The sequence below is a fragment of the Crassostrea angulata genome, chromosome 2 (genome assembly GCF_025612915.1).
Source record: "Crassostrea angulata isolate pt1a10 chromosome 2, ASM2561291v2, whole genome shotgun sequence".
NCBI lineage: Eukaryota > Metazoa > Mollusca > Bivalvia > Ostreida > Ostreidae > Magallana > Magallana angulata.
Window position 1 is genome coordinate 65,350,715 of NC_069112.1, and position 11,299 is coordinate 65,362,013.

General features: G+C 34.8%; 1 pseudogene; it reads left to right on the forward strand.

Moving 5' to 3' along the window:
* The first annotated feature begins 3,766 nt into the window (after nt 1-3,766).
* On the forward strand, nt 3,767-10,597 carry LOC128174712 (uncharacterized; annotated as a pseudogene).
* Nucleotides 10,598-11,299: the final 702 nt, after the last annotated feature.

Genomic DNA, 11,299 nt, shown 5'->3' on the forward strand with positions numbered 1-11,299 from the left:
GTCCATGCAAGGCATGAACTAACCCTTTTGCCCAAACATTAAATTTGAGTCTAGCTAATTTTGGCCTAATCTGTACAAGAAAATGTTTGACCAACAAAATTACGATGTTTGTGAAGTATTACGCAAATTCCAAAGAATACGCAAACTCCACTGTGTTGTTAGACTTCCACCGATATCGCAAGCTGCAAAATGTACACACGTAATCACCTATAAACTTCCTGCTTAAACGAGCACCAAGTAAACACGTGCGTCCATTTCTAACATTTATTCAAGAACACAGAAAACGTGACGTCATACACATCAGTACACATAAAGGTGACATGGTACACAACCAGCTGATTCAACATAGAAAATGAATGACCTATGAAACACTTCCATACGACAATACAGCCCCAAACATCGTCACCAGAACTATATGTTACCAGAAATTAACATCAATGTTAACCGCGATCATAATATCCACAGCAATGAACAAATATACAGCCTGTATCTCGCTAAAACGCAACGATGTGTAGACACAGTCATTTCCATTTACTTCGAGATGCAGATTACAGAAAATCATCGTCACTTCTCAATTTCTGACATCACGCACTCGATATTTTGCGAACTTTTTCTCCCAATAACTTGCTAAGTAACATTAGGTTATACTTTAAATAAATAAAGAAGTTATTGTACTAAGGCATGTATCAATCGTTCGTGCTGTAAATATCAAGATCGAGGCTGAACAAATTTAATTTTATTCATTTGGGGAAATTCCCGTATGTTCCTTCGTATAGGCATAGTAGTACAAAGTGTTATGCACGTTAGATTTAGGTTTTTAATCTCTAAATATTTATTTATTGTATATTTAGTTTAATTTCCACTATCTTACAATTTTTATACCCCTGCAAACAAAGTTTAAGGGGGAATATTGGTTTCACCCTGTCCGTCTGTCTGTAGACGCAACTTTGCCCCCACCCCTGTATAATTTTTACTACTGCATGGGACAATCTAAAAATGTGTATATATGTTGAACACCACCTGAAGATATGCACGTGCAATTATTTTTTAAGAGCAGACATGATTTGTTGATTGTATGACAGTTTTCATTTTCCTTATTCTATATATTTTACACTTTTGTTGAAAAGTCAGGGAGGTAAAAAGCAATGTATCAGAAATACACCTCTAGCTATCATGTTAAAAATGTTTTTGTGTTCTTAGAAATAACATTGTTAGGATATGCAAATTAAAATTTAATTGCCTTTTCATTGAGGACACATACCTTGTTTGAACCTTGTCTTTAACAGGGTGAAAGGAACATCTGGTGATTCATGTAGCTTCATAACTTGAATCCAATAACAAACTCTTGAAAATAATTATCAATGATAAACAAATAAATGTTACTAAAACATACAACTTACCTTTTCAAAACATTTATCAATAATTTACTGATAATTCCATATCAAGTATTTTTCGTTTAAATAAAATATTACAGTGCAACAGGTGACATACAATGTAATTTCACAATATCTGTAATTTAATTAAAACATTTAAAAAAAATATTTCTTTTCGTATTAAACTTTGATTTCTCATCTCAAATTTGAAATATCATCAATACTTATTTTTTAAAACTATACAATTAAGTTTTCTTGATAAATTCATTGACGTCTCCGTTTATTAATAAAATACACATTTCGAGTTTCCAGTGTTTGATACTCCTTTTCAAGAAAATTCAATTAATTATAAATGTAACCAGGTATATAATTTGTATATTAAATTACAGCGCTAGCGTGTTTGATTGGTATACGTGTTTAGAGTGAATGATTGTATGAGAGTTTAATATCTGTAACGTGGACAATGACAAGACTGGACAATAGGGTCACATGACTAACTTTGCATGCACCCTTCCCCGCCAAAATCTTATACCGGACTGGCACTCTCCGCCTAGCCCTTTGAACGGGTCAGAACTATAGGTGTATAGCAATATACTTAAGCATAAGGATTGTTTGTCCCGGTTTAACGACCCAAGCTTGGCTTATTTCGACCACTGGCTACATAAAAGTTACAGAAACACAATATTTAAAATCTTTATAATGAATATTTTTGATATATATATTTTTCTGTTTTTACCATGAGGACAAAACACTGTGACAACTTCTGGTAGAAGAGATGGATGGCCTTTTGAAAATTTATAACACAGGTCTTTTTTTACTTTCGATCCATGTTTGTCTGCCACAAATGAACCTCTTCTCCTAAACTAGGGCAATGAAGGGAAAACGCTTAATTCATCATCCTCATGGACACATATCTTTTGAAAATGGATCAGAAACCTTTCTGTATGGGAGGCAGTTATTAAATTCTGTAAAGACAAATTTCTCTTTCATTCTTCTCAGAAGTTTAAAAAATGACAAAAAAATCGAGATGATCTCCGGTTTTTAAAAGGAAATTTTCGTAGATTATTAATTGGCGAAGCTTGATTGAGAATAAAATAAAAACAGATTGGTCATATAGAGAAAATCTTTAAAAATCTTCTCGAAAACTATTTGGCCAAAAAAGTTCAAATTAAAATTAAAGCATCCTCAGGTAGTGTAGATTTACGTTTGTTCAAATCATGGTCCCCGGGGGTAGAGAGGGGCCACAATTGGGGGATCACGTTTTACTTAGGAATATATAGAAAAAATATTTTAAAATATTTTTCTAAAAAACTATTGAGCCAGAAAAGCTCAAATTAAAATGGAAGCATCCTCAGGTAGTGTAGATTCAAGTTTGTACAAATCATGGTCCCCGGGGGTAGGGTGGGGCCACAATTGGTGGAACAAGTTTTACATAGGAATATATAGGGAAAATCTTTAAAAATCTTCTTCTCAAAAATTATTAGGCCAGAAAAGCTCAAATTAAAATGGAAGCATCCTCAGGTAGTTTAGATTTAAGTTTTTTCAAATCATAGTCCCCTTGGGTAGGGTGGGGCCACAATGGGGGGATCAAGTTTTACCTAGGAATACATAGAGAAAATCTTTAAAAATCTTCTTCTCAAAAACTATTAGGCCAGGAAAGCTCAAATTAAATTGGGAGCATCCTCATACATGTATAGTGTAGATTCAAGTTTGTTCAAATCATGGTCCCGGGGGACAGGGAGGGTCCACAATTGGGTGGTCAAGTTCTATTTAGGAATATATAGAGGATTTTTTTTTTAAATCTTCTTCTCAAAAACTATTAGGCCAGGAAAGCTCAAATTTGAGTGGAAGCATCCCCAGATAGTGTACATTAAGTTGGTTCAAATCATGGCCCCCGGGGGTAGGTTGGGGCCACAATTGGGGGATAAATTTTTATACAGGAATATATAGAGACAATCTTTAAAAAAAATTCTTTTAAAAACTATTTGACCAAGAAAGCTCAAATTGGCGTGTAACCATACTCAGATAATTTAGATTCAAGTTTGTTCAAATCATGGTCCCTGGGCGTAGGGCGGGCCACAATGGGGGATAATTTTTTATATAGAGAGAAAATCTTTTAAAATCTTCTCAAAACTATTAGGCCAGGAAAGCCCAAATTTGAGTGGAAGCATCCCCAGATTGTATAAATTCAAGTTTGTTTAAATAATAGTCAAGGGGTAGGGAGAGGCTACAAGGGGGGATGACTTTTTACATAGGAATATATACAAAATCTTTAAAAATCTTCTTTTTAAAGACGTTTTTGCTAAAGAAGCTTAAACTTGTTGTAGACGCATCATCGGGTAGTGTAAATTCAAGTTTGCAAAATCAGTCCTTAGTGATAGGGCGGGGCCGTGATGGCGGTTTGAATTTTTACATAGGAATATATAAAAATAATCTTTAAAAATATTCTGGGAAAGTTTTCGGTCCAAAACTCAGTACTTAGTGTGAAAGCACAGTTTATGTAGATTCAAGTTTGATGAAACCATGATTCCCTAGAGAAAAGTGGGGCCACGAAATGGGAGGTGGGGGGGGGGGGTGTATATAGGAATAGAGAAAAATCTTCTTACAGGTACATCAACAAAAGGGGCTTGGTATTTACCAAAAAAAGAGGTTCATTAAAATTGACAGCTTTTCAATTTTTTTTAGGAAGATCTACTGTACTTAGTTGTCAAGATATGTTGATACATTAATGCTAATTTGATCAGAATTAAGGCAATTGTTGCTCAGGTGAGCGATGTGGCCCCTTGTTGAATACATCAGATTTTGTTTAACTTGCGCGGGTAAAGAGTTAACTCTTTGATTTACCGAAGTCTCTGTTTGGTTTGATACGTGAACATCACAAAATACAGGCGATAGTTCACAGGTTACAAAGCATAACTAATGAAAACGAAACAAAAATCAAAGAAAGCTAACACCATTGTTATATGTGAAAACTGTCAACGCATTGAAATATTTAGCCTCAATTTACTTCGGAAAATCGGTACCAACGTATTTTGCATGTTTCCAAGATTCCCCTCTTACGCAAACTGTTGCACAACAAACAAATTTATCATTGTCAGATCGACCCGTTTATCATATGTCATTGCTACTTTAAACAAAGAACCTCGTTTTATAAGTATGGAATACGAGTCTTGGTAAAATGGGTGAGCAAACCCGGGCCGGGGCAAAATAACAGCCGGGGAGATCGGCAATCGTCAATTCCAAAATACGCATTGTTTTTCAGCAATATTTACAGCGAATACAGAAATACGGGTCCGTAAAATATCTTTTTTTTATTTAATTGTTTTAAAAATTAAAAATTTTAATAAGATAAGCATATTAATTATTGCCCATCTTTTGTTTCGTCCTGGCCCGGTTTTGCCTACCCATTTTACTAAGACTCATGGATACCGAACCCTAAGTTATAAACTGATTGAGCACCCCTTTCCTTTTTTTTAATTTCCGTAATAACTCAGATTTGAAACAGAATTAGCCCTTAAATTTTGCAATTTATATTTTCCTTTCTATAAAGATTGTAAATGTTAAATTACTATGAATTTGACCGAGTATTTCTTCAAACGAAGATTTTTAAAATGCACCCCCTTTTTCTACAGTTTTGAGGTTTTCTCCTCTTTGAATAAAGATCGGTCTTTTATTTTTGCAATTTCTATTTGCCTCAACATACGAATGCTCTGTGCCAAATTTGGTTGAAATTGGTCAAGCGGTTTTAGAGAAGAAGATTTTAAGGACGATGAAATTAAATTCGTGTATTTTACAAGAATCACCATGAATATTTTCAATATTATTTATTATCTATACATATATTATCCTAATTAATAACGTACATAATTAATGCTGCGAACAAAGGCATTGGTTAGTAGCTCTACTTTTATTCATCTTTATAATAGTTTTACTTGCAAGTGCATGCACACAGGTTTATAACAGAAAGCTCTGGGTTTTTATACCCCCGCTCCGAAGGAGAGGGGGTATACTGTTTTACCCTTGTATGTCTGTCTGTCTGTCCGTCCGTCCGTCTGTCTGTCCGTCCGTAACAAAAATTTCTGTCGCATTTATCTCAGCAACTATTTATCGCAGATGCTTGAAATTTTAACACAGTGTTTGTTAAGGCATGCCATATCGTGGGATATATTTTTGTACCAATCGGACGTCAACTTCCTGTTAAATGACGACTTTGCTTATTTTTTAACCAAAATTTTCAAACAAATTTTCGTCAAAGATTTCTCAGCAACTGTTTATCGCAGATGCTTGAAATTTTTACAAAGTATTTGTATAGGCATGCCATATCGTGGTATATATTTTTGTACCAATCAGACGTCAACTTCCTGTTAATTGACGACTTTTTTTATTTTTTGCCAAAATTTTCAAACAAATTTCCATCAAAGAATTCTCAGCAACTATTTATCGCAGATGCTTGAAATTTTAACACACTATTTTTTTAGGCATGCCATATGGTGGGATATATTTTTGTATCAATCGGACGTCAACTTCCTGTTAAATGACGACTTTGCTTATTTTTTAACCAAAATTTTCAAACAAATTTTCGTCAAAGATTTCTCAGCAACTATTTATCGCAGATGCTTGAAATTTTTACACAATATTTGTATAGGCATGCCATATCGTGGGATATATTTCTGTACCAATTGGGTGTCAACTTCCTGTTAAATGACGACTTTGTTTATTTTTAGCCAAAATTTTCAAACAAATTTTCGTCAAAGATTTCTCAGCAGTTATTTATTGCAGATGCTTGAAATTTTAACACACTATTTGTTTAGGCATGCCATATTGTGGGATATATTTTCGTATCAATCGGACGTCAACTTCCTGTTAAATAATGACTTTGTTTATTTTTTGACAAAATTTTCAAACAAATTTTCGTCAAAGATTTCTCAGCAGCTATTTATCGGAGATGCTTGAAATTTTTACACAGTGTTTGTTTAGGCATGCCATATTATGGGATATATTTCTGTACCAATCGGACGTCATCTTCTTGTTAAATGAGTACTTTGTTTATTTTAGCCAAAATTTTCAAACAAATTTTCGTCAAAGATTTCTCAGCAGCTATTTATCGCAGATGCTTGAAATTTTAACACACTATTTGTTTAGGCATGCCATATTGTGGGATATATTTCTGTACCAATCGGATGCCAGCTTTCTGTTAAATGTCCACTTTGTTTATTTTGCATATTCACATCAGAGCGGGGGTATCACTAGTGAGCATTGGCTCACAGATATCTTGCTTTAAATGACAACAGACATACTCCTGATAGAAAGTAATGCAGACTGGAAAATAATTTTAAAACAAAAATTCCATTACACACGCTTGAACGGGGAAGGGTCGTCGATTCACGATCATATTTTTGTTAAAATATCAAAAGTAATAATATTAATAATTTGTAAAAATATCAACTATGTACATGTATTTGTAATCAACTTTATACTTTGAAATAACAGACCGCAAATATCATAAACATGTTGGGTTTTTTTTTTATTTATACGTCGATTTTTAAAGAGTTGGCGGAGTTCGCTGTACATTCAGATATTTAAAATTTGACCAACAAATTGTAATATATTTTAGGCAAAACCTGAGAAGCCCAGGGCAACTGTTCTTGCCGTTGGACAACCCTCAGCTGAACAACCTGCAATGCCGGAGCTGGGGCCTGCTGATCAATCGACCTGTCAGACTGATGAAGCCCCGTCCGCGTCAGCTGCTCCGCCAATCTGTGAACCACGAACGCCATCCACTCCAGTTCAGGGCACCACTCCCGTAAGGTTCCGTCCCTACCGCAACTCCACTGCAGAAGGCGCCGGAAGTTCCTTTCAACTGGCCTTGATGAAGGAAATGTTGGAAATGCGTCTAGTCATCGACACCCTGACGAAGAAGTCGGACGCTGTCAATCGCCGCATTGCATCGTATGAGGCCACACAGAAGACTGCTCTTGAACACCAACGTCTTGATCGACATCGCAAGGAACATCCGAAGCAAGCGCCAGGATCCTATCGCTCCAGTTGCCGTGTCGACAACCATCTTGCTGAACGACATACCCGAGGAATACGCGATCAATGTTGAGGGACTGCGCCGGATAGTGAGAGATTCCCGGAACGCCGGTAACTTCGCTTAACCTCTGCAGAAAACTGTGGCCTGAACTCTACGGCGAAGGAAACCTTCGGTTTTCTTACAACTGGTACGGTGGTGGCAACCACAACAAACAGGAGCTTGACCGTGTTTAGAAAGGCGTGGTGAAGACGTTTGTGTGTTATTTCTACCCTGAAGTGAAGATTCGTGGAGAAAGAGGATCGTCACTCGTATCACCGAGTCCCTACGACGTAATGACAAGCGTTCCATGAGGAACACCACCGTCATCAGTGACATTCCTCGCCCTTCTTTGGAACCTACATGTGATGACGATGTGTTTGCATTTAATGACTTGTGTAGTGCTGCGTTGAAAACTGACTGTATACATTTGGTACATTCAACTTCAACTTTTGTACTTGTCAAGCATTTGTTCTTGCATTCATAAATGTTAAAGTTGTTACAATTTGATAATTTTGAATATGGTGTGCATCCCCTCGCGACATGAGTTATTGTGTGTAGGGATCATTATTTAGGAATATATAGTTATGTTGATGAGAAGACCATATTCCACTTACCCTCCATTACTGCAAAAACTACATTTTCTTTACCTGTACTAGATCTAAATCCAAAAAATATCAAGTTGTTGATTTGAACTGCTTACCTTCACTTTGGTTTCAAAGAAGTGAAGTGGACGATTGATAACACTTACTCAGCAATTTCGATTGATTATGACATTGATTTAATGAAATAATAATTTGTAATAGTATAATGGTTTGGAAAGGCACATGTATTTTTTATTTGTTATTTTACAGAAGTGTGCAATCTATAGTAAATATTTTTAGTCTTGAACGAGTTTTGTCATACTGTATGCCCCCTCCTTTACAATGGTGTAATTTTATCTAAGTTTTTGCATAAAAATTTGACCAATTAATATGACATTGCATTTGTTTTAATCTTTACAATGAGGCATATTTGTGCACAGGTTGAGGAAATTCTATTGGAAGGCTTTTTCTAATTTAATAGAAAATTGAAATGGAGTGCACACATACAAACACACACACGCAAGGTAGCGATGCCATATCCCCTTCGCATCAAGTTGCGCGAGGGGATAATACATATATTACATCACATATTAAGGGTAATAAATATAAAAAAAAACATGGTTTCTGTCTTGAAATATATGAATTAAGCTATATTTAGGCGGGTTAAGAAAACATGAGGGCTGGGCTTGCTGAACCCTCTTCACGAGCCTAAATATAGCTAATAGTTCGAGACATTTAAGTTTATTCCACAATATAAAATCAATTTTACGCATCAAACGAGCTTTTTTCAACAAATTTTGCTAAATATCTGCAGTTGAAACTATCACGCCAAGGCGTCAACAACGCAAAAAGATGACGTCACAATACAAATGAAACGCTGCGCGAAAGCATGCGTACTCTTTCTGTCTTATTTTTATCTTAAAATAATAATTATATCAGTAGAAATTCATGTAAAAAATTTCATTCAAAAATATAGGGCAAAACAAATTAGACCCGGCCTCGTTAATTTGAACAGATTTATATTAATCGGAATTTGAATTATTCTCTTCTGTGGTTAAACCCCGTTTCAACTTTGGCCTCATTGATTTCAGACTTGCACAGACTGATTCTGTGAAGTCATCGGACAATGCTTTGTATTGTGTATAATCTTGGGATATTCTTATACGTATATGCTGATTATATACATATTGATGAAATAAAATGATTTTCAATCGCTTTATTGATACGAAATAAAAAAAATGCCAATGGCTCTAACTTTTATAACATTAAATGAGAAACACTGAGGTGATGTTTACTTCTTGTACGCAGAAATAGCAAGAAATGTAAGATTTAATGTATGTATATAATTCAAATTATATAATTATATATGTATTTTATGCATGTTTTAATTCTTTTTATGTAACCATTCCAAATAAATAGACGTACAGAATTTTTAATACAGGGGGAAATTAATATAATGCAACGTAAAATTTGATATATAATTATTTTCCATCATTGGTAAAACACGTTGGATTCAGATCAGTTGCCTTTAACATTGAGGGAGTTTAAGGGCCCATAACCGTTTGGGACGTTGAATTTTTTTTTCAAAATATTTCAAGCCTATTTTATTTATCTAATCCCTGACATGCTTACTTTTTTGCAACCACTAAAAAACCAAAACCTTGCAGTAAATGTCCATACACTCCGAGTAACACGTGCAATAACTGTTATGGAATGTCGTGCCTTTTTTCATTGCTGATACGAATTAATTGAGTGCTTATTTTTTTCCAAGTACTAGTAATTTTGAAATGTTTTATCATCACTTATGTGAATTTTTGTTCATTTTAACCCCCCCCCCCCCCCCCCCAAATCCCTCACTTTCACAAACACCGAGTATTTTACAAAAATATTTTCTAAGCATTTTCCTGCCGAGTAACTTTTAAATAAATTCATGATAACTGTTTCGCTCCATTTTTTTCTCAAGAGCAGAACTTGTGTTTTGCACAGCGAAGATGGAAGGGGGATGCCATGTGGCCGGCAGTGAGGTGGGGTGGGGGGTAGTAGGGAAGATGTAAAAAGAAAATAGATACTTATCATTATATTAATACATGTATATCAAATTCATTGCTCGTCAAATTCGGTTTTATTTCTTTAGAACATCAAAGAATTTGTGACAGAAGTAGGGGAAACCCGGATTATGTCGTCCAAGTTTTCGGACACTGGTAGAACATCAAAATTCTATTTCAATGTCTTGGGAAATGAAGAGATAACCACACTGAGTACCTTCAACAAGAAATAAGCCAAGAAACTGAAGAATAATTCCCACCCAGTCTTTGGACTCGAACTGAAAGCCGATGCTGTATTACATGTATTAACATGAGCAAAATTTATAAATTCCCATAATCGCTTAAAGTCAATTTTTACATGATATGAAATTTTTGAAGTGATTTGTATCTAAAATAATACACAATTACAATTTTCATATTTCAGATAATGGACACAAGTGGAACTATGACGGAAGGGGAGAGGGCCGCATTAGAAGAATTCCGTCGGCCACGGATTTTATCAATGGCGGATGCTTCCGCCGTTGAGAATACAAACCTACTTTCTTTCGGGCCAGTTGAAATTACTCAAGTACGTTTTATTGTGATGAAATTAATATAACAAACATGTAATATTGCAACCAAGAGACTACAGATAAGCCTCAATTATTTTTCTTCTTTTTATGATTAATCAGTTCAAGAAATGGGATAATATAAATTAAGTTTGATAAGCTTTACCATGTCATCTCGTATTAAATAGTAAACCTGGAATAGTTGTTAAGGATGCTCACTACACCTGGAAATATTTTCTCAAATCAGCAGAAAATTAATTGATTAAGATACATATCATAATGGATAAGAATTGTTTAAGTTCAATGGGCAAAAAATGTGTAATTTCGGATGAAAATTACATTTTTGAAAATTTAATTCAGTATACATGAACTAAAGCTTCAGGCGGATTCAAACTCATGAACTGCGGTTCAGAAGCCAAATACTTTAACCACTGAGCTACGACGATAAATAACCCTATTGAACGATATAAATAGTTTAACAAAACATGTAAATCGCCATCTTGTGACGTAGTGTCTTAAAAAGTATAAGTATAGATGTAGTGAGGTAACTTCTAGTTAGTTAAACTATTTATATATATATATATATCACTAATTGGTCACATTTGAGTCCACGGTGAGCGTGACTAAAATGGGTTTATATGGCACCAAGTTTAAATCAGGCTAATGTAAAGAAAAAACA